Here is a 25663-nt window from a genome sequence, read left to right as displayed (position 1 = left end):
ATAAATGAATCAGCTAACTGAAAGGTGAATGTGACCGGAACTACCCTCGCCTACCCACTAAAGAACCCGAGTTCTCACAGTGCAGTCAAGAAGGTTAAATATTGTAACCATCTTGATGGTTACCTTTCTGGTGAACAGATGTGGATGGGATGTTCATCAGCTTACACGGCAGAAGGCACGTCGCAACCCTCTTGAACAGGGGTCGTCAACGCTTTAGTACTTGCAGCAGGGCGAAGCCCTTGGCACTGAGGAACTGCACATCAATATTTATTCATATTTTTAAACCTTTCGTTTTACTTCAGTACAAAAAAATGAAGATGTGGCATAATAAAGTTTTTATTTCACTAATTTAAGCACTTTTACGAATAACAAGTCCTTCTGTCATAAAACTGAACTAAAATTTTTGCATCACTACCTACTTATGCCGTGGGTTACAGCGAGACTGACCAAGTTACCTGGGTGCTCACTTTTGTTTTCACTAACAAGGGGACCATCAGACCCATTAATCACGGATTTTGATGACTCTGGGTTATGTAGTAGAGGGACCAGTCCTGAGTACTTGGCTAGCCGCTTTTCATGCGACGGACCCTAGTTTTCGAGAAAATCGATGTTAAAGTTTTTCGCATAGCCTACCTCGCATACACGTAACGTGAGATCTGTTCCGACCAAGCGAGCGTTCCGCAGCGGCTAAGGTTAGCGGCTCCCACAATAGCGGTATGCATTCAAATTCTGTCTGCGAACTTTTTTTCTTACGATTTCATCATACAGAGTATCTCTAATTTTGACCTCTATTATGAAATTTAGACTGATCAAACCGCCTGTCAATACCTATCGATGTACCTTGCGAAATGAGGAGCGAAAACCGTTCCTGAGCAGAAAAAATATCTGAACAGGATTAGTCATTCGTTCACAGCATAGGGTGCATCAGAAAGATATTACCTTACATTTTCTTACGTATGTAACAATCATCCAGGAAAAAAAGAATCGACTAGTTGACTCACAAATTAAAAAAAAATTAATTGTAACTTGCACGAAATCAGGGTAGTTCACCAACGTGCTCTATGAAGAGTATTCAAAATCTGTCATTTTTACGCACGTGGGACAAGAAAAATTTCCTTCTATTATTGATAATTGGGGAGGGCAGACTGATCAGTCACTTTACGACCAAATCTTTGTAAACGAAGGAAAAGCATCCGCATGCACAATAAAAATCATCCCATTGAAATGTAACAAACTTATTTTTAAAGGTAGGTTAAAATTTTCAGGCAAAAAATTCAAAATATTTCGAAGTCCTAAAGACCAATAGGAAACTCGCTTAGAGAGAAGATCCCATAAAAATACATTCGTTAATTCTGCATCGGTTTCGTGTGCCTGCTTACACTGGGTGATCAAATATGCATGATTTGCATCGAAGTTGACCTACGAGAGAACAATATTTCTGGATTTAATTGAACTGTGGTTTCCTGAATTCCTACTGAACAATCCGTGTGTCTTCAAAGCAGTAGCTTTCATTAAATGTGCTTTATGGTCTACGAATTTGTATTTCGTTTGATTCTGCTACAAATACCATCCGGAATTCTGTTCTAGCGCGGCAAGCGGTATTGAGCAAGGTGATCCCGTGTTCTATTGTGTAAGAAATGGAACACACATTTAAACACATTTTTTCTGTAAAGATTCATTTATTAAAGAAATTACTACGACCAAATGACTAATCTTGAATAATTTTGCAGGACATACTACTTAATGATGTTCTGTACGATGAAACTGAAAAAAGAAAAAAGTTCACGGGCAGGTTCTGAATTCGCGCTGCCAGCGTGGGAGCCGTGGACCTTAGCCGCAGCGAAACGCTCGCTTGGTTGAAATCGGTCCATCGTTAAAGGTATAGAATTAGGCATAACACTTTTCTCGAAAAGTAGGGGCCGTCGCATGAAAAGCCGCTAGTCAGATACTCAGGACTGGTCCCTCTACACCAGAACTAAAATCGTCAAAATGGTCTGATGGTCCGTTGTAAGTGGCAGGAGAATAGTAATCACTGTTCTAGGTTTTTGCCATCGTTAGATTTTCCGATAAACGTAACTGATAGTTCTCAGTAGTTGCAGGCTCTTACTTGTACAGACTGTCTCGAGATCGAATGTAAGTTATTCCATGTCGTTTTAAAAATGAAATGCGTCATACTACAAACTCGTGAAGTTTACAATTCTTGACAAAACAAAATTCTGTGACAAACACTACAGGACTATGCCGCACAGTAAAACAACGCTGCAAAACATTTGCAAAACTTGTTCGACGTTGAACATGTCAGTGGAATCTCGAAACCTAACACAGCGGCATTCGTAACACCGAATGAACACACTAGCATATCTGAAGAGGTTGAAAATTAAAATATGTACGAAAATCTTACAGAAGTGCTTTCATACATGGCAGACAGAGCTGTAAAGGTACACTGATTGCATTTAAACTAGTGAAAGGAACGTAAAACAAGACCACAGAAACAGCGCTAAGAGAGTTAGAGTATAACTAACCTTGTCAAAAGAAGTCAGGTTATCCGACTGTTCACCTACAGTACATCGTTTGGCACGGTGTATGTGAAGAACTGAGGCGAGTATTGGTAACAAAGTAAATTAAACAATCTCAATTGACAATATTGTGACCCAAGTTGGTAATAATGCACAGCGACTGGAGTGGAGAAGAATATGCAATTTAAGAGTTATGCCAATTTGTAATACGTAAAATGTGGATCAATAAAACAGAACTACATTTAAACACATTTCTTCTGACAATTATCTTTTACTTTCTATGCCGCACAGTCATGCCTACATAATCATAAACAGTATTGTCATTGAAACAAATGGTTGGAATTCTGTCGAAAGTCGCTTTAAGAAGTATCCTTTATTTCTTGTCGGTGACTAATTTCGGACATTATATCTATTTTCAAACTATGCGTCTCTGTAAGTAATTAAAATACTGTCAAATACGCATGCTTGGAAATAGTCACAGCAGACAATCTACACTCCTGGAAATGGAAAAAAGAACACATTAACACCGGTGTGTCAGACCCACCATACTTGCTCCGGACACTGCGAGAGGGCTGTACAAGCAATGATCACACGCACGGCACAGCGGACACACCAGGAACCGCGGTGTTGGCCGTCGAATGGCGCTAGCTGCGCAGCATTTGTGCACCGCCGCCGTCAGTGTCAGCCAGTTTGCCGTGGCATACGGAGCTCCATCGCAGTCTTTAACACTGGTAGCATGCCGCGACAGCGTGGACGTGAACCGTATGTGCAGTTGACGGACTTTGAGCGAGGGCGTATAGTGGGCATGCGGGAGGCCGGGTGGACGTACCGCCGAATTGCTCAACACGTGGGGCGTGAGGTCTCCACAGTACATCGATGTTGTCGCCAGTGGTCGGCGGAAGGTGGACGTGCCCGTCGACCTGGGACCGGACCGCAGCGACGCACGGATGCACGCCAAGACCGTAGGATCCTACGCAGTGCTGTAGGGGACCGCACCGCCACTTCCCAGCAAATTAGGGACACTGTTGCTCCTGGGGTATCGGCGAGGACCATTCGCAACCGTCTCCATGAAGCTGGGCTACGGTCCCGCACACCCTTAGGCCGTCTTCCGCTCACGCCCCAACATCGTGCAGCCCGCCTCCAGTGGTGTCGCGACAGGCGTGAATGGATGATGATGATGATGTTTGGTTTGTGGGGCGCTCAACTACGCGGTTATCAGCGCCCGTACAATTACCCAATCTTTGCTCAGTCCAATTTCGCCACTTTCCTGGATGATGATGAAATGATGAGGACAACACAAACACCCAGTCATCTCGAGGCAGGTGAAAATCCCTGACCCCGCCGGGAATCGAACCCGGGACCCCGTGCTCGGGAAGCGAGAACGCTACCGCGAGACCGCGTGAATGGGGGGACGAATGGAGACGTGTCGTCTTCAGCGATGAGAGTCGCTTCTGCCTTGGTGCCAATGATGGTCGTATGCGTGTTTGGCGCCGTGCAGGTGAGCGCCACAATTAGGACTGCATACGACCGAGGCACACAGGGCCAACACCCGGCATCATGGCGTGGGGAGCGATCTCCTACACTGGCCGTACACCACTGGTGATCGTCGAGGGGACACTGAATAGTGCACGGTACATCCAAACCGTCATCGAACCCATCGTTCTACCATTCCTAGACCGGCAAGGGAACTTGCTGTTCCAACAGGACAATGCACGTCCGCATGTATCCCGTGCCACCCAACGTGCTCTAGAAGGTGTAAGTCAACTACCCTGGCCAGCAAGATCTCCGGATCTGTCCCCCATTGAGCATGTTTGGGACTGGATGAAGCGTCGTCTCACGCGGTCTGCACGTCCAGCACGGACGCTGGTCCAACTGAGGCTCCAGATGGAAATGGCATGGCAAGCCGTTCCACAGGACTACATCCAGCATCTCTACGATCGTCTCCATGGGAGAATAGCAGCCTGCATTGCTGCGAAAGGTGGATATACACTGTACTAGTGCTGACATTGTGCATGCTCTGTTGCCTGTGTCTATGTGCCTGTGGTTCTGTCAGTGTGATCATGTGATGTATCTGACCCCAGGAATGTGTCAGTAAAGTTTCCCCTTCCTGGGACAATGAATTCACGGTGTTCTTATTTCAATTTCCAGGAGTGTAGAATGGCAATCCAGATAGTTAAGCACAGAGAGAACCAGTAAATAAAGAATTCTTCTTAATGTATTTTCAACGGAATTCCTAGCATTTATTTCAATAAAGGAAAAGTTTCTGACCTATTTCACCTGCAGTATGCTGAAGGTCCACAAAAAACTATTGTTATTTTCAGTTCAAAACTGCTAACAATTAATTTCCCCTTTAGAACCTAGGAAATGTGGCTACGGTATCCCTGATAGCGAGGGGCACTTAGTATACGTTATACGGACAACCTGTCTTTATCCATGTCAATGAAATACGCTGAACGTGTTGCAACTACCGGCTCCTGTTTTTTAATTTATTATTTTAGAATGTGTTTTGTTGTACGAGACACATAAAATCTCTGGTGGGTTTCTTCCTGTATCATGATCAAACCAACGATGGAGCTGCAGACAGCACGAAATGGTTTCACAGAGTGCCGGTTGTCGATCATTCTTCTCGGAAAAAAAACCCACCACAGATAACAGAAAAACAGACTGAATGCCGACTCTGCTAGCACACCATCAGGATGCGAACAGGTCGTGTTGATTGTAGGGTCTGAGATCCAGAGAAATCATAAATATGGCCTAGCATTGGGAAATTGTCTTGCGAGAACACTTGGGGACGTATTTGTTATCCATGTAGAAAGGGTATTTTTTTAAGAAATATAACCAGACTACCCACAAATACACATACTATACACGATATTTAGATGACACCATGATCCTTTTTAACGGTAGCATTGAAGAATCACATTACATGCACAAGCAGATAAACAGCATGGACGAGAATTTGAAGCTTTCTGTGAAATTAAAATCGCTAGATAGTACCAAATTTCTCTACGTATAAGTAATAAATAACGATTCTGATCATAAATTTCGAATTTGTGTGAAGACTATAACAACTGAAATTAACAGCAGCTATTGTTACCCTACTGGACATAAAAGAGCGTTCTACGATGAATCACTTTATGAATCTTCCGTTGGAAAAGACGAAACTGATAAAGAGCTAATGACATTAGAAGCCATATCGACAAATAACGGTTACGAATAAGCATGGTAGAACAGGCTGACAACGAAACAGTCAGTAAGAAATGACGAAATGAAAAACGAAAATTCAAGACACACTGTTATGCCAAACAGAGGAAAGATTTTAGGTAAAGTGGCACGTATGTTTCATGAGACAAACGTTAGTGTTAGTTTGCGTACCGATAACGTGCTACTGAGCGAGGTGGCCCAGTGGTTAGCGCACTGCACTCGCATGCGGAGGATGACGGTTCAAACCCCTACACATCTTCCTTTGAAAAAGCATTTCCTTCCCCATCCCTCTCTAATCCTAGCTTGTGCTCCGTCTGTAATGATCTTGGAGCCGACAAACGTTAAACACTAATCTCCTCCTCTGATAACGCGCTAAATAACATCATCCGCCAAAAAACACAGAAGAGGCCGCAGTTCAAATGGCTCTGAGCACTATGGGACTCAACATCTTAGGTCATAAGTCCCCTAGAACTTAGAACTACTTAAACCTAACTAACCTAAGGACATCACACACACCCATGCCCGAGGCAGGATTCTAACCTGCGACCGTAGCAGTCCCGCGGTTCCGGACTGCAGCGCCAGAACCGCTAGACCACCGCGGCCTGCCTCATTTCAATCAACCTGACATTTATAACGTAAATTATGGAGACTGAAAGAAGTTTTATGTTGATCAAACGGAAAGAAATGTTAATACACGTATTATTCTTAATACATGTCAGATACAGTAAGAATAACCCATCAACATTCCGCACATATCTGAGAGAAAACAGCTACTCTGCATTAACATTAAAAATTTTACATAGAAATAATAAAAGAAAAACCATGAACCCTTTGGTGGAAATATAAATATACGAGAATCTGATAAAGCAGCCACCACAAATATTAAACGAACATACAAATCTACAAAACAGGAGGTTTTTGGACAACTTTAGTAATATTTTAAGTTCCATATGAAACAATGAGTGCGAGGGACTACTTTTACCGCCATGACATCTGATAGTATTGCGGGAGGGCATTGTGTTTTGTGTGGTAGTGACTATTTGCATTATATGGCATTACTAATGTTAATGTGAATTGTAAAGTAGCATATCAGTAGAATGAAAACGATGAACCATTTTTACCACAGACATAAAAGATCTTAATAAAACGACTGCATATTTTATGCAGCAATAACGAATGTAATTGATTATATTGATGATGTTATTGTAAAGAATTTTTAGAATTTCAACAGATTTATGTAACAGAAAGTTTTCGAGAAACTGTGGTATTTTTTTAAGTACCACGTGAACTATCGAATACGAGAGACTACCTTGTACCTTAATGACATATGAAAATGTTACGAAACCATATTACATTTTACGTAATATCAGCCATTGTAATTAATTATATTTGTGATGTTGTTGTGAATATGTAAGTGTAGTACAAACTATGCCAGTGGTAAAGGTTACCGCTGGTATAATTTTGAACAAAATCTTTATATATTTTATGCAGCAATAACGAATAGAGCTGTTTGTACTAGTAATGTTATTGTAAGCAATTTTAATTTCCAATATATGAGGTAATTCGTTCAGAGTAATGAAAGGCATGGAATGCATTCAATACTGTGGTCAGACGGCTGTAGCTCTCCAAGTCTCTGCAAAATATTACTGTCTAAGCATATTCTTTGAGAGTTGCCTGATCCCCCGCTTTTATAACGAATGTGTTTACGTCTGTGGAAGCGAAAGGACAAGTTGTGCTGCAAAATATATTAGGCAAGGACTTAGAAGCCATTTGTTAACAGCATTCTAGTTACATGACGTTTGTGGCAACGGTAAGTAATTTAACAGTAATTATAACCTGCAGAATGTAATGACGTTAAAGAGTGCTTAATATTTTACTATTTTTGTATTATATTTACAGGCATTTGAACACGGGAATAGGCCGGAAGTGGCTTGTAATATAATATATGATGAAATAAAGGTTATCTTTCAGAAATAATTTGATAGCCTAGGTGGATACCAGAAATGGTTTTATGATTCAGAGAACTCAGGCTTGGTCTGAGAGTGCTGTGAGAATAGCTCTGCCTAGGCTGAACACTGTTCACCAGTCTTGGGCCCCGGCAGGCCATTCCATCATGGAAATGACTCTCGGAGACGCTACTGTCACATATGAAACGTCGATGTTCCGGGTTAAGTGACCGAACATCAGCAGTTGGGTTAGTGGAAGTGCAGTGAAAAAATGAATAATAAACAGAGATAAATGCAGAACATGTTTCATTACACTGGAATACAGTAGGGAGGAAATTCAGGAATAGGCTTTATTGTAAAAAGTAAAATTAGAAACAATGCTGAAAGTTTGAAACATGATTAATGTTAATGAAGTAAAGATCCACGCAGCGGACACCAAGTGAAAAAGCTACTCCTTATGTTTCTGATCTAGACTGCCATAAAAATGCGAAGGAACTGTTAATCAGAACTCACGGAGAAGTTGTAGTGTAATTCACAATCGATTTATTGATCTTAAACATGACAAGACAACAAAATTATTAAACAAACATCATACAAAAAATATTTATTTAACAAAAGCCTTACTAAAATGGGATCTATGGTGGACAAAGTGATCTGCTGGGGATCGACACACGACACTAACCAGAACGCTACTCACTCTATCTCACTTCATACATGTGAATCCAGGTTATGGCATCGAACTACGCCACCACCAAGCATCTATATTCTACCATACAAAAAAAGGTGAAAAATGCTTCGAAAGAACAGGGTGCTGAGAAATAGATATTATAGTCATACGTCGCAGCAGCGAATACTTTACCATCCTACTGGTGAGGCGGCACACCACAATGCATTCAGCAACTGAAGTCATGGACGGTGGCAATCTGTTGTTAGATGCGCGTTCCCGAAAACTGCAAGTACGTGGTCTTGCGTTAGGTTAATTCAGAATGCAGGTACTTCCCTAAGAGCCTCTGAAACCCCGATAGATTCCAGTATGCAGGTGAACCCATTTGCTGGTCTGTCACACCAATTTGACTCAGTGCCATGACTGTGCGTGTCGGAATACATCAGATGTTTAGACAAATAAGTACATGCACGCGTCACTCGTTGTGACCGTGATAATATCAGCAGTGCCTCTGACCCTTCAGAAGGTGACTGGCAGAGGCTCTAAGTCACACCCTAGCAAAGGACACAAGGCTCACCGTTTAGGTAGAGACCTGCAGTTCTTTACTAGCAAAGCGCCAGTACAAGAGACTTGTACAAGAGTGTCGATCTCCCTTTCTCTATGTTTTCTCCACAGCTCGCTTCCAAAAGCTCATTTCTCTTTTTTGACTTCCCCCAATTTCACACCAGCCAATCACGAGCTGGAGCCTGGTATTCTAAGCTCGGAGAATGGTCTTTGCACTGTAAACCGATTTGACCAATCAGAGACTTTAAAGAAAATCAAAAAAACTTCAGCTTCGCGGCCTCTTTCCCACACATTTGCTGTGTCTTTTGCTAACACAACACAAGGTAGAAGCACAGCTCTCCATAAACAGCTTGTTATCTCTCTTGTTGTGTCCATTTCAAAGTTTGCAAAGAACAGCCATAAACTTACATTGACAAAACATGTTTTGAAACAGAGTCTGGACATCTGGGCACCAGTTTCCCTGTCCCATGGACATTTGCAGAACATTCACATTTATTTTGGCGGCTTGCTCTCTAACGAGGCCTACGATGCGCTGTCGGCGACTTTTCGGCACTAGGCCGTATACCTGGACTTCTGCCCCCTCTCTGGTGCCAAGCGTAATGTGTTTCTGCACAATGCGATCTTGGCGCCGCCGTCTGGAAATGTCTCCTCATCGTTCCCCAGAAAAAAACGCGCTTTGTCGGCCCACCAACGCCGTGCTTTTACTGCAGTCGTTTAAGATGGCACCCTGTTACTTTGAACGCAGGTAAAGCTTACCGTATTTCTTTCCCTAGAGCACACAAACAAAACCATAAACTGCTGCCCACCGTTTCATCACAATGTATGAAGTCAAATCGCCATAGATCGTATTCCCTGCACCGAATCAGAAGTGAGAGTGCCCTGCAATCTCTCAAGTTCTGGGGGTATCTAGCACAGAATAAGACTTCTTTTAAAAACAAATACGAAACATTTCATGGCTGCTACTCAACATGCTCACAGTCTGATGAAACGGTAGCAGATCTCTATAAAAGAGCTACAGAGGCCAATACAAGATGATAATGGATGATTTTAATGCAAAAGGAGGACAAAACCTAATGAAGGTTGGTTATGTGGAGCGACTTTAGTAAAACCAGAATTGAATGACGTTACACATTAATACAAAGTGTCAAGAGGAACAACATTTTTCAGAAAAGAAAAGGAGAAATGGCTAGGAAAAGGAACCAAACCTGTAACTGACTACACTCTATCAAATAATAAAGAAATTATGTAGGACGTAAAGGTTCTAAGCTATTTCATTTTTGGTATATCTTATACTAGTAAGATAGAGGGGAAAATATATACAATGCTAGAATGAAACAGATTCATCAGGCAGGAAATAAAAAATGAGATAATGAGAAGCTATCTAAAAACAGGAAGCTGTAATGGATTGGAGTAAACAACAAGTACAGAATATTAGAAAACAAAGATTATTTGTAAATGTAAGGAACAATAATTACTGAAGATACTCACAGAAGCAGCAAAAAATATCGCAGGTACAAAGAAAGAAAAAGAAAAGTAAATCTGAAATGGAACAAGGCAGCTACTTTAAAAAAAAGTATGAAGAAAACAAAATGGACACTTACATAAGTAGACACTATAGTTCATTAATTAAATGAGGAATGAGACAGCCCACCCACTGCAAAGAGAAAAGAATTCCTTAAGTGTCTCAGTAGCTCAGAAAATAAGTCAAAAAGCACAGCTGGTTCGCAATGAAAATGGCGATATTTCGCAAGTGATGTCAGGGGATATGTAAAAATCCATTCGAGGTATGAAGAAAGAAGGGACGTCGGGAGGAGATGACTTTTCAATACAAGTTATTAACGTTGGAGAAATCTGTGCAAAAGGAACTTGGAACATTATTTACAGAACTTTTGCAAAAACCCACAGCTCCTCGAAACTGGGGTAATGCTGTAATTATTATGATTCATAACAAAAAGAGACCCCACCACATAAAAGTAGTCCTATACATCACCTATCCATAATAAACAAGATATTCAACGTCATTTTCCACCCGTATAGAAAAATTTTGCCACATGAGTAGAATGGCATTGCTAGTACGAGCACGAATTTTGCCCATATTAGTATCAGCGTTCCTGGAATTCTGATATCATCGCATCCAACCACGTGCTTCAAGCCCATGACATCATGACTCCAAGAATTCTGACATCATGATATCCGGCCATGTGCACCACATCATCTGCCTCCCACTACCCGCCTCCCACACTCGCACCCACTGCCACCAGCGCCCTCACCCCTGCACCCCCAGCGCCACCGTCACCACATGCCCATGCTCATCGATATCATCATGATGTCAGCTAATTGCATGCAAGCTCAGTTCCCCACCCTCTGAGCAATTTTAATTCGACTGCTGTGTGTACTTCAAGGATGAAGGTGCTTACACTACTTTCTGGAAATATGCTCTCCATTCTCGCCCAGTACTTGGGTATTTGTTATACTAAATTAATATCTTTGCCCAAAAGTATCTCAACAATCTAATGACATCACAAATGTGTTACACACATGTTCAAAAATGGTTCAAACGGCTCTGAGCACTATGGGACTTAACTTCTGAGGTCATGAGTCCCCTAGAACTTAGAACTACTTAAACATAACTAACCTAAGGACATCACAGACATCCATGCCCGAGGCAGGATTCGAACCTGCGACCGTAGCGGTCGCGCGGTTCCAGACTGTAGTGCCTAGAACCGCTCGGCCACTCCGGCCGGCTACACACATGTGTCACGTTGGTGTAACATTGGCATCTCACATGAAATGCAAACTGGTGTAATGCCGCATCAATGTCTATAATTAATTTATTGCTCAAAAGTACCTGTATTACATATCAGTCAGATATTGTCAAACTCCATTCGAGACCTCACCTCCGTAGTGTGGGAATCAGGCGCTGTAGTGAGGTAAGATACTTTAACAATGTGACATAATGATGTCATAGTGTAGTCTGCAAAATGTTATTCGAGTGGCTCCAAGTCCAGAAACTGGTAGTATCGGCAAAAAAAAAAAAAAAAAAAAAAAAAAAAAAAAAAAAAAAAAAGTGTGAAATCTTATGGGACTTAACTGCTAAGGCCATCAGTCCCGAAGCTTACACACTACTTAACCTAAATTATCCTCAGGAGAAACACACACACCCACGCGAGGACTCGAACCTCTGCCGGGACCAGCCGCACCGTCCATGACTGCAACGCCTGAGAGAGCTGGGCTGATCCCGCGCGGCGGTAGTTTCGGCAGTTTGCTAGGACATTACATCTACATCTACGTGATTACTCTGCTATTGAAAATTAAGTGTCGGGCAGAGGGTTCAATGAACCAACTTCAAGCTGTCTCTATCGTTCCGCTACCGAACAGTGCGCGGGAAAACGAGTACTTCAATTTTTCTGTTCGAGCTCTGATTTCTCTCATTTTACCGTGATGATCATTTCTCCCTATGTAGATAGGTGCCAACAGAACATTTTCGCGATCGGAGGGAAAAACTGGTGATTGAAATTTTATGAGAAGATCCCGTCGCAACGAAAAACGCCTTTGTTTTAATGATTGTCACTCCAGTTCACGTATCATGTCTATGGCACTATCTCCCCTATTCTGCGATATACAAGACTTGTAAACATGGGCTCTGAAACGCACACATTAAGATCTATCATCACATGTCTAACTTCGCTACAGTGAAACATATCTATTTTACTAAACAAGTGCTCATAGCTCTTAAGATATCTATTTTAGTGCCCATGTTTACTGGATTTTTTTCGTGTTTTGGTCCGTACTAGCACCTCTCAACATATGGTTTTTTTTTAACTACACCCTAAATATTATTCGACGTTATTTGTCCAGCACATCCACTCATCGTTTCAGTTTAGTAGAACGTTTATCAGTGTGTTTTTGCTTACGTTTGACGTGAGTTGAGACTAAAGCAGCGCCCCCAGGGTGTCCGTAGGGGATGGAAATGCTGACAGCAGTTGAAAGCCTGTCCTCGCCATTTACATTCCACGAATGTATCGTCACATGAAGCAGACAACTGAAACAAATTTCTGTTGCTGAATTTCATGGGTAAATTAACTAAAAATTAAAGCATAAATAAACATCACATATAAAAACAAGATTATAAGTAATATATCATTTACCTATGGCATAAATTATATTCTAGCTGTAATATTACCTTGGACACTAAAGTTGAGTATCCTTGTTTAGGACAACTGTTGCAAGAAGTTATGCAGCTGATGCAATAATTAGCTCTAGGATGGACTAGATTTTCCAGAAAGGATGAGACTTTTATCACCTCATCTTCTTCAATATCATAACTGAAAAAACGATCAAGTGCTGTGTAAGCTGATTTATATAATTGCTGTCATAAGTAAAGAAAAATATTCAAAACACGTAAATATAGGAAAAAGTTGGAACTTAAGATCGATACCGGTAACAACGAAGCTCCTCATGCATGATTTCAGTAAAAACAGTAGTTTCAATTCAGATCGGTATGCATGCTACAGTTTTCCAAAACGCCGAGCAGAAAAGTGAGATTTACCAGCGCTCATACCTCAGGTTTTATTGGTGATAAAAAGGTAGGGTTAAGTGTTTTGGAAAGCGCTTGGACTAGGGACCATTAGTATACCCAACAGAAGAATCGTCCTAGTGTCACTATCTTATAATACGGGATCAAAGTATGAATACGACACACTACCTCCTACTTAGGCAAATGGAGCATATCGGTTGGCTCTTCTTGCATTTCATGTGGGCTACAGTGTGTTTGATGAGACTTATGGAGGCACCATTATTTCATGGTCTGTTACTCGGAAAACACCACAAAACAGTTTTTTTTACTATACTTTCGCCGTCACCAGCAGACCAAAACCCAGCCTAGGATTCCAAGACTGTTACGCATATCAAATGACTGAAATTCTTACTATGTATTTCTAAGATCCTGATATCGAACAAACTTCAAAATTTTCTTGATATATTTGTCCGTTTCCAAGATACAGAGGTTCAAATTTACCCCGCTTGTACACGTAAAATATGTTGAAAGGAGAAATCTAAATAACAAATAACCTCAGCAAATTGCTCAAATTTTAACGGTATATTTTCTAGGCATTTATCTAGCAGAGATATCTGTTATCGAGAAACACCCAAAAAAACAAGTTTTTTGGGTACCAAAACCCAGCTTCGGATTCTGAGACGGCTACGCACAGCAAATTGCTGTAATTTTTACAATGTATTACTTAGACCCGATCTCGAACAATCTTTAAAATTTTCTTCATATCTTTATCCTTTTCCAAGAGACAGAGGTTCGAAATTGACCTACTTGTACACGTAAAACACGTACGTAAAATCCGGTGTGAGGAGAAAATATAGTTTATTAAATGATGTAGCACGGAGAGATATGATGTTACGTGTCCCGGTTATCCTCTGGGAACCGCATGTAAACGTACTGAAGCACATGCAGAAGTTTTTGCATGTAATATCCGGTATGACGTATAAAATTAATTTGCGTTATTTCAGTTTCCCATAAGTAAACTATCTAAAATTTACACACCAATACACTTCTTTTCATATGAGTTACATGCAATTCAGCAACAACGAAAAGAAGGGAACCAGCGGAAAAATGCTCCTATCGGAGCACAAAAAATTCGAATATACTCCGGTTTATTTAAAAGACTCTTACTGAAACGAGTCGTACCAGCTGCCTGATTCTACTTCCCTCCGCACCTTTACAAATTTTCCCAAAAATTTTTGCATGCGAACGTATTCGCACTTTCTTACGCTGAGAGAGTAGAAGATAACGACTGCGGCAAGGAGACGGAAAAGTAATAAATACTGGAAGATAGTAGTTGTGATAGAGAAAAAGAGAAGGTGACATTGGCAGTGTAAGAGAAAGAGAGGGATCAGTGACCGTGGATCATAGGTGACAGTAACAGAACAACGCTAAGAAAAGAGTGAAGAGTGAGTGAGACAATGTCAGGGGAGGGGGGAGGGGGGAGTGGGAGGAGTAAAGAGAAAGAGAAAGTGTGTGGGTGAGAGCCAGTGATAATGAGAGACAGGATATATGACAGTGACAACGAGGAAGAGAGACAGATAGTGACAGTGAGGAGAGACAGCAGCAGTAGGAAGGAAGGAATATTAGCAGCAAGAGAGAGCAAGAGGGAGACAGTGAGAGTGAGAGAAGACTGTGGTAGTAGGACAAAGCGAAAGGGACTGTGGCTGTGACACATGAAACAATGACAGAAAGACACAAAGAGATAATGAAAATGAGTTGGTCTTAATGAATGAGTGAGAAAGTTTAACTGGGAGTGGATGGATATGACCAGCTTACAGCGATGGACTAGTGGATGTGAATGAGTTACAGTTAGGGGAGCTTGTGGGAGCTTGAAGTCAGTTACACATTAAAAAACGCGCGAATGTGTACGCATGTCACAATTTTCGCAATAATTTTTAAACGTGCTGAGGAAAATAGAATGAGGCAGCTGGTACCCTGGTACCCCAGTTTTCAGTCAGTCTTTTAAATAAACAGAAGTATATTATCATTTTTTTGTGCTCCTATAGGAGCATTTTTCCGCTGGTGTTTCATTTGATCAAAAGTTATAGGAGAACTGAGAATCCTTCTGTTTTTTTACGAATATCCATAGTTCACGAACCATGATGCGGAGAGTAAGAAATTCGTATGGATTCCGCTTGCAGATGTCTAATGCTGTGAAACTGTGATGTGAGTCCATTTCATGTTAACTATAAGGAACTGCCTCAAACATGCTTCCGGCAAAGCCCAAAGTTCAAATGTTCGTGTAGGACAATAAATAACAGTGCAAAATGGGTATTTATAATCCTCACTAGCTCACAGATGTACGCTCGGCTGTTGTCATGCTCGATACCCCAAATTTTTTGGCCATTCCAACTGTTGGGACCACCATTGGCTTTTCCAGATGCTCAGCCTCTCTCGCTTAGTGCGATCACAAAATTCAGTGAACGCTTGTCAATCGTGCCACTACAAGCGGTAACTCATCCATAACTCTTCGTCATTTTTCACGCGTATTTATTATTTTGCCTATGAAAATAGTCAGCTATCAACAAGTGAAATTAAAACTGGACATTTCACCAAGAAATATTACCCTTAGTTGCTTTCGATCCCTTCTCACGAAATAATAAAAGCCACTTCAAACTTAATTTCTATGACTACAATTAAAAAGTAAACAATGTAGCATCAGAGATATAATGGTAATATGTGTTTCGAGCATTGTTTGTAGGCCACTAAGTTGTATATTAATCTTTAACGAGTCTGTAAATATCTTGATTTGCGTTAATCTATTAGAAAACCCAAACTTCTGTTTTCAGAAAACAGAGAAGGCGGAAGTGAATAATTGCTACTACGAAGAATGAAACTTTAATAATGGCAACTATTTATTTGCAATTGATATGAAACAGATAAAAATGTCAAAGTTTTACTCTCCTTCAAAGTAGCCGCCAGCATTGTGTATAAGCTGTTGCTAGCTGTGTGGAAGTCGTAGGATATTTTCAGCAGAGCGGTCTATTGTCTCTGTAGCAGTTCTGGAACGAGTTCCATGAAATACTTCCTTCATCTTAGGAATCAACTCGAAGTCACGCTACTTCCCAAGACCGTCGGCCTATCAAATCAGTCACAGCTTGCGCTGTACACACCCGAGCATTGGCCTGCAAAATGATAGGTGGCTTCTGCAGAAAGTGTAGACACTTCTTTCTCAAAGATGGTAGCAGGATTTGCTCTAAAAATGAACAGTAACACATGCACTGACGATCTACTGTTGGAGGACAATTTGATTTAGGATAACACCAGCACAGTTGCATACGAGAATCACCATAGCCTTCACATTGCTGGTGCTCTGGAGAACTTTCGATAGTCTTGGTGACTCGTAATGACGCCTTTCGGTTGATTGGCTTTTCAGGTGTGGCTCGTACTATTTGGCCCACGTCTCATCCAGCGTAATGATACGAAGTAAGAAAGCTTCTCTTTCGGTTCATAGAATTCGAACCGGGTAAGAGAAACGTCGTATCTTGGACATAGCTACATTTCCGTCTAATCATACTGGCCAGCTGACAAATAGTTTGATGTCGATCACTGTCTACTAAACTGGTGAGATCAGACACTACTTCTTCACTGACACGAGGAAGACATGGTCGAAGAATACCTCCCACATTTTAGCGTCGCTCGTCGACATTTTCTGTCCATCTTGCCACGCTTCTGCAAGGCAGTAGAGATTCCCCACAAGCCTCTTGAAGACTTTCGTGGCATTGTGGTGCTCTACGTCCTTTGGCACATACAATTTTCGTCCAACTCAGGTGTTCTTGTTCCGAAAACACTGACAGCACTACGGCAGACTGTCCTCTACACGAAACTCCTTCTCTTAACTCACCAATGCACTGGATTGTGAATGACGGGTTAATTCGTGCTGAGATCTGTTCAGAAAATGACAAAACTTTCTTTTTTTAAAACTTATCATTAATTTTACAGATTATTGGTCCTTGTCCACTTTCCCAGAGGTGTTTGCATTTCTCGAAGCAGTCTTGGATGACTTCGTTTGAGATGGCCTTTAAGGGCTGTGTGGCAATTGTTTTGATTTCGTCAACAATCTGAAAACGGCGTCCTGTTAGCACAGATTTTAATTTCGTAAACAAGACGAAATCGCAAGCAGCCAGACACAGCAAGCAAGGAGGACGCGGGAGGGCAGTTGTTTGATTTTTGGCACAAAACCGAGGAATTTACAAAATTGAATGTGTGGTCGTATTGTCGTGGTGCATTGTCTCACCACAACTCTGGTCTCTTTTTGCTCATTTTTCCACTTAAGCTCTTCCATAATTTCTTTGACAGTCAATCGATGATTTGCACGTACCAGACCATTGATTTTCTAAACGTATGACTCATCAGCTGAAGTGGAAGGCGCTGCTGGTCGAAGATCATATTCAATTGACTGACGGTCACTTTTAAATCGTGAAACTCATTTGTAATAATGAGCACGAACCACAACATAATCTACGTAAGGTTGATTCAAAAGTTGAAACGTTTCTAAGAAAGTTTTCCCCAGTTCCAAGTAACATTTTACGTTGCATCGTTGCTGCAGAAAATCGCACATTTCAAAAATCGCCACTAACATTTAAACAAGTTGCAGTCGAATAACAATATCACGACAATCAAACTAGATATCAGCACTCCAAAAAAATAGAGTTAAAAAGAAGGTGATGCACAAGGCAGTGCTGCCACCCCCATATCACTAAGTATCTCCGTTTGCACGTAATTCAAAACAGACCTCGCATGTGCATTTAACTAACGTGTAATATAGGCGACTGTATTTGCTTCCGTTTCATTGACTATAGAGCGCTGCTGCCACTATTGAAGTTCCACTATTGAAGTTCCAACCCTCCTAAGCTTCACTTTTCTCTGTTAAATAATTTTCTCAGCAGGAATTGTACAATCTCTGCGACAGAGACGCACATTTCTGATCACAGTTCGATCGACAGTTATCATTTGCCAAATATACAATGAAACCGTCGAAGATAATTTTTGTGGGATCTTTGGCGTAGCAAATGAGTGAGCATTCATCTGATAAACATCTAGACACAAAACTCAAATCAATTCCTGAGGGATTTGTTGATGGATCTTTTCTTGTGCTCTATGTGTCTCAATGGTGTACTATTTCTGTTTGGTAGTGATGTGAAATATCAGAACCGGTACAATAGTTATAAAATGAGGAATACAGACACATTATTTGGTTCAGAGAATAATCCCTTGGTGAACAGTAGGTCTCAGTGAACAGAAGGTCTCAGTACTATATTTTCAAAGGTCATAGTCTTCACTTAGCTCTCCCACCGACAGATGTAGATAGAGTGCTATCTGTCTAATAATGACTTACTTTCTGTGGGTTAATTTTGAAATAATGACAAACATGCTCCCTGAGCCGTGTTGTTTAAGTAAGTAATTATTGTATTTGTACTTTTTTAAATTTTTTATAGTTAGGAATGCCATCGCTAATTTTCCTTTATTTCTGACTAATTGAACTGCTCAATAAAGAGCAATACGGTTCAGTTGGTACAGTTTTAATTATGTACGTATTGCCACGGATCAATCAATCAATTAATGATACACAAATTTAATGCCATAATAATTATGTGGGGAAAGTCATACTTTGTATTAACACTCTTTCTGCTTGTGGCACTGAACGAAGTAAGCTCTGTTAATCTTCTCGCGAAAGACATTCCAGACAATTTTTACCTTAATGCGAAGGTGAGTGCACTGATTACTGGTCAGCAACATCCCTGGCTTGTTCAGTGATACAATAATGAGTATTTCTTTGCACTTACTGCTTCCCTAATCTATTTACGACTATTCAGAGTACCAGGCATCTATTAATAGTCAGGATTGCCCATAGTATTGAACAGCAACCAAGAGCATATGCAAGGCATTCGTCGGGAATTGAGCTGACTAATACACTCCGCATAATGATATTTATCTGAAAAACATTTCCTGACTACTTAGTGGTCATCATAGTCAAAACTGAAGCGAGACTCGTTCGAATAGACGATATGTTTCAGTTGATATCTACGTTAACATTTACGCATTTACTCCACAAGACATTTTACAGTGCATATTTGATGGTACGTCTCAGTAGTATTAGCGACTTTCTATTCTGTTTCCGTCGCATACGCAGAGAGGTAAAAATGAATGCTTTGTATCCACCCTAATCTCTCTTACCTTGTTCTCACGGTTTCTATGAGCGATAAACGCAATACACAAAGCAGGCAGCAAAACTGATGCACAGTTTTTATCTAATACTAGGTATGTAAATTTAAGCACCAGAATTTTGAGGGAACAACAATGTATTTCTACTGCAGATTACCATGAAGGTATGTATGGGATGTACTATGCGTTACGATCCTAACAGCTTCTATTCGAATTGTTATGATGGTTTCATAAGGTCTCCAAGCACCGGAGAACACACTATAATTGGTCTAGCTTACATCTCATATGTAGTTTTGCGCCACAGAGTAGAAAAGGGGAAGAAATTAAAATTAGCACAACCACAGGCAACACGAGGCAGAGGTAGTGACGTAGCAAAAGGAAACTATCAACATTGTATGTCGGTCACATACATGAGCACACGTTGCTACTTTGACGCCAGTCGCCAAACAGAAGTTACACATTCAGCAAAATGTCAACAGAGAGAGAGAGAGAGAGAGAGAGAGAGAGAGTGTGTGGTGGTGGTGGCGATTAGTGTTTAACGTCCCGTCGACAACGAGGTCATTAGAGACGGAGCGCAAGCTCGGGTTAGGGAAGGATTGGGAAGGAAATCGGCCGTGCCCTTTCAAAGGAACCATCCCGGCATTTGCCTGAAACGATTTAGGGAAATCACGGAAAACCTAAATGAGGATGGCCGGAGACGGGATTGAACCGTCGTCCTCCCGAATGCGAGTCCAGTGTGCTAACCACTGCGCCACCTCGCTCGGTAAGAGAGAGAGAGTGAGAGAGAGACGGAGATATATTCGTTAGCTCTTGTTATGTGAAGCAACAGCCGGCCGGAGTGACCGAGCGGTTCTAGGGGCTGCAGTCTGGAGCCGAGCGACCGCTGCGGTCGCAGGTTCGAATCCTGTCTCGGGCATGGATGTGTGTGATGTCCTTAGGTTAGTTAGGTTTAATTAGTTCTAAGTTCTAGGCGACTGATGACCTCAGAAGTTAAGTCGCATAGTGATCAGAGCCATTTTTTGTGAGGCAACAAGCCCTTGGATGCAACAACACATGTCAGAGCCTTGACAGTGCATTTAGGAACCTATAATAAACTGCTAAGCGAACACAGCAGTACGAGGGCTTCTGACCATTAGTAAAGAAGCGGGGTACGTTCGGTCGTAACAAACAGAGCCTCACGTCATTATTTCAGACCTGTCTCCATAAGTACCACAGTTCTCTAGCTCTGAATTCAGTTGGTCATTAGGGTCGATGGTGTTCATACCGAAGCATTCGATTCAATGATTATTTCGGTGTAGTGACATCCATGAATTAGATGTATCAGCACTTCTCGTGGACACACTGCATGCCATTCCTTTAGATGACAACATCCAAGTAAGCATGACCTGCCACTCATGGGAGTTCACACTGGCTACCATCCACCACATCCCTGATGGGGAGACCGAGGGTCTTCCAACATTGTTACTCCTCATGGTGCTTCTTGTACTAACATCAAAGTCACTGCAGACTGAGAGGGCCATACATTGCCTGTGTTCCCGATCATCGCTACAGCCACTTCAAAGACTTCTGACAGTGTGATACAGCCCGATGGGTTACATCCGGTCATTGTCATCTTCTGGAGTGGTATCGAGGACATGTTAACGGTGTCGGTGCGCATTCTCATGCTACGGCTTCGCCTGCAGACTGCCAGGCAGTCCAGAAGACTTCGCTGAATTGCTGGTGTAGCGGCCTTGGCAACCAACCAGCCGAGCCAACAACAGGAGACAGTAGAATTCCACTGTATCACTGGCACAAAATGTCAGCGCAGCCTGAAGAGAAGACGCAGAACTGTAAACCTGAACGAATAAATGTTACCTTGCTAATCACGTTTTATTAGCGCCGAAAGACGCTTTAGGTCCACTACATCATCCTGATAACTTAGAGATTTCTCTTGTCGGCATCCACACAGTAGTTTCGTTTACACATCACTTTGCCATAACCCACCCAACTACTATAAGTCTTCCATCCACTTCCATATTACTGATTTCATGTGTCCATCAGATCCTATTCCGTTTCGTGCTGTTGCCTCCAGGTACTTAAATGATTCGAGAGGCTCCAGTAATTTACCATTAATATTTAAATTGGATTCTGTTGAGTTCATTTTCTTTATTAGGGAACAGTCGCGCATTCATCCACATTGAGAGAACTCTCAGTACACAAAGTAGAAACTGCGTCTGAAAGTGATTCTTCACTTCCTTTCGAACACGCAGCGACAGTACTTTCCTGTAGAGACCTGCAACATCAGCAAAAAATCTGAGAATACGACTGGCACTATCTGATAAGTCGTTTATCTTTATTGAGAACATTAGTGGTCTTACTAAATTTTCTTGGGACATACTCGACGCTACTTTGCTTTCTGCCAAACATCGGCAGGGCAGTATAATTTACTGGATTCTATTAGTCAAAACTTCACATGTTTGTGAGGATACTTAATATAATCGTATTTTAGCTACTATGATAGTGTCGAGTGTCTTTCGGAAGTTTAGGAAAACGGGTATTAGCTGTTCGCCTGAATTTACTATTTTCAAGATATATTGACTGAGTAAAACAAAGCCGGCCGTGGTGGCTGAGAAGTTCTAGGCGCTTCAGTCCGGAACCGCGCTGCTGCTACGGTCGCAGGTTCGAATCCTGCCTCGGGCATGGTTCAAATGGTTCATATGACTCTGAGCACTATGGGACTTAACATCCGAGGTCATCAGTCCCCTAGAACTTAGAACTACTTAAACCTAACCAACCTAAGAACATCACACACATCCAAGCCCGAGGCAGGATTCGAACCTGCGACAGTAGCGGTCGCGCGGTTCCAGACTGAAGCGCCTAGAACCGCTCGGCCACACTGGTCGGCCCTCGGGCATAGATTTGTCTCATGTCATTAGGTTAGTTAGGCTTAAGTAGTTCTAAGTCTACGGGGCTGATGACCTCAGATGTTAAGTCCCATAGTGCTCAGAGCCATTTGAACCATTTTGAGTAAAACAAGCTGCGTTCGACTCGTATTGATTTTGTTTCATACGAGCTGAGTCTTAAAGAAACACCTTTTTTTCTCCTCGTATGTCACGGTGTTCGAGCTTAGAATGAGCTTCAGGATCCTCCAAGAGGTGAACGTCCTGTGATTATGTGAATCCGATCTCTTACCTTTTTCACCAATAGAAGAGACCTGCGCTCTTTTCCCGTCAGACAAGACTGTCTGATGCGCGATAAATTGTTGGTAAACATGAACTACTGTATTCAGTACAAAATCTAATAGAAATTTCATCACAGCCTGGTGCCCCGTTCACTTTGTATAATATTAATTGTTTTTCCTATGTTAACTGCACTGGAAACGGGGCTATCCTGCGAAAAGAAACATCAAAATTTTGTTCACAGTACAACAGACGGCGGTAAAGTATATATATGTAGATGTCTTCCAGATTTTCACCAGCTCTTGACATCCATCACTAATCTGCACGTCAGCTGGCTTTTATCCATGCTGACACATAGGGGTCACGCAAAGAGTATCGTGCGTCACGATATACGACGGACGGTATTTGCGGAGATAGACCAATCGCCATTGTAGCATTCTTATAAATGGTATGCGGCCTTCAAAGTGATGAAGGTTTCAGAATAACTAGAGTGTCTCCATGCAGTGTTTAATGTTTTAATTGGTATATACAGGGTGTTACAAAAAGGTACGGCCAAACTTTCAGGAAACATTCCTCACACACAAATAAAGAAAAGATGTTATGTGGACATGTGTCCGGAAACGCTTAATTTCCATGTTAGAGCTCATTTTAGTTTCGTCCACCTACGCTCAATGGAGCACGTTATCATGATTTCATACGGGATACTCTACCTGTGCTGCTAGAACCTGTGCCTTTACAAATACGACACAACATGTGGTTCATGCACGATGGAGCTCCTGCACATTTCAGTCGAAGTGTTCGTACGCTTCTCAACAACAGATTCGGTGACCGATGGATTGGTAGAGGCGGACCAATTCCATGGCCTCCACGCTCTCCTGACCTCAACCCTCTTGACTTTCATTTATGGGGGCATTTGAAAGCTCTTGTCTACCCAACCCCGGAACCAAATGTAGAGTGTCTTCGTGCTCGTATTATGGACGGCTGTGATACAATACGCCATTCTCCAGGGCTGCATCAGCGCATCAGGGATTCCATGCGACGGAGGGTGGATGCATGTATCCTCGCTAACGGAGGACATTTTGAACATTTCCTGTAACAAAGTGTTTGAAGTCACGCTGGTACGTTCTGTTGCTGTGTGTTTCCATTCCATGATTAATGTGATTTGAAGAGAAGTAATAAAATGAGCTCTAACATGGAAAGTAAGCGTTTCCGGACACATGTCCACATAATATATTTTCATTCTTTGTGTGTGAGGAATGTTTCCTGAAAGTTTGGCCGTACCTTTTTGTAACACCCTGTAGATTCACTGATGTTGGACCTTGTTTTGCCAGATATGAAAATTTAATTTCTAAGTTAATCATATGATTACTCCATATGATACATGGTCCAGTAACATTAAAGTGACCATCTCCTATGTTCTACGTCAATGTGCCATAACCACTCACAGATTGCAGGTGGCAGCACTATCAGTGGAGGGTATATAAAGCATGTCGGGGGTGTTGAAAACAGTACAGTTGTTGTAACACAGAAACTGATAGGGTTATCTGACGTCCAAAATGGCATAACCAATGGTTTTGGGCCAAGCGTGGAAGCATTTCCGAAACGACTAAGATTGTAAACGGTTCGCCTATCGCCGTGGTTAAAACATACCATACATGGCAAAATGCCGCTATCCAAAACTGGTGACGAGGCAATTTTGGTGCACCATGGCCCACAGGCGTCGGTATGAACGACGGCTGCTGAGATGGTGACGGGTGAATGGACGTGCAACAGTTGAGCAGCTGACCACCTAGGTGAACCAAGGGGCTACCAACAGTGTCTCCTCAACGTCCGTTCAGCGAACGTTGCTGGTTATGGACCTCCGCAGCAGTGATCACAAGGTCGTTGTAGCTAGGCTCAATACCGTTTCTTCCAAATCCACCAGAAACAAACGCAAAATAATTTTATTTAAAGAAGCGGATAAGGTGTCACTAGAAGCCTTTCTAAGAGACAATCTCCATTCCTTCCGAACTGACTATGCAAATGTAGACGAGATGTGGCTCAAATTTAAAGATATAGTAGCAACAGCAATTGAGAGATTCATACCTCATAAATTGGTAAGAGATGGAACTGATCCCCCATGGTACACAAAACAGGTCCGAACGCTGTTGCAGAGGCAACGGAAAAAGCATGAGAAGTTCAGAAGAACGCGAAATCCCGAAGATTGGCTAAAATTTACAGACGCGCGAAATTTGGCACGGACTTCAATGCGAGATGCCTTTAATAGGTTCCACAACGAAACATTTTCTCGAAATTTGGTAGAAAATCCGAAGAAATTCTGGTCGTATGTAAAGTACACAAGCGGCAAGACGCAGTCAATACCTTCGCTGCGCAGTGCCGATGGTACTCTTACCGACGACTGTGCCGCTAAAGCGGAGTTATTGAACGCAGTTTTCCGAAATTCCTTCACCAGGGAAGACGAATGGAATATTCCAGAATTTGAAACACGAACAGCTGCTAGCATGAGTTTCTTAGAAGTAGATACTTTAGGTGTTGCGAAGCAACTCAAATCGCTTGATACGGGCAAGTCTTCAGGTCCAGATTGTATACCGATTAGGTTCCCTTCAGATTACGCTGATACAATAGCTCTCTACTTAGCAATCATATACAATCGCTCGCTCACCGATAGATCTGCACCTAAAGATTGGAAAATTGCGCAGGTCGCACAAGTGTTTAAGAAGGGTAGTAGGAGTAATCCATCGAACTACAGACCTATATCATTGACGTCGGTTTGCAGTAGGGTTTTGGAGCATATGCTGTATTCAAACATTATGAATCACTTTGAAGGGAACGATCTATTGATACGTAATCAGCATGGTTTCAGAAATATCGTTCTTGTGCAACGCAGCTAG

The 25663-nt window shown here is 41.9% G+C and overlaps 1 protein-coding gene across 1 annotated transcript in view; it reads right to left on the bottom strand.

Annotated features, from left to right (window-relative positions):
- The window catches only part of LOC126184358 (uncharacterized), a 77951-nt gene extending 64741 nt beyond the window's left edge, over nt 1-13210 (bottom strand). Inside the window, exons 1-2 of the mRNA XM_049926738.1 lie at nt 13078-13210; nt 12809-12936 (exon numbers count right to left, since the gene is read on the bottom strand). The gene's annotated coding sequence lies outside the window, so the exon portion shown is untranslated. The remainder of the gene's footprint in view (nt 1-12808; nt 12937-13077) is intronic.
- Nucleotides 13211-25663: the final 12453 nt, after the last annotated feature.

Source organism: Schistocerca cancellata, chromosome 4 (assembly GCF_023864275.1).
Source record: "Schistocerca cancellata isolate TAMUIC-IGC-003103 chromosome 4, iqSchCanc2.1, whole genome shotgun sequence".
Taxonomy (NCBI): Eukaryota; Metazoa; Arthropoda; class Insecta; order Orthoptera; family Acrididae; genus Schistocerca; species Schistocerca cancellata.
This window is presented reverse-complemented; position numbering and strand designations above follow the sequence as displayed.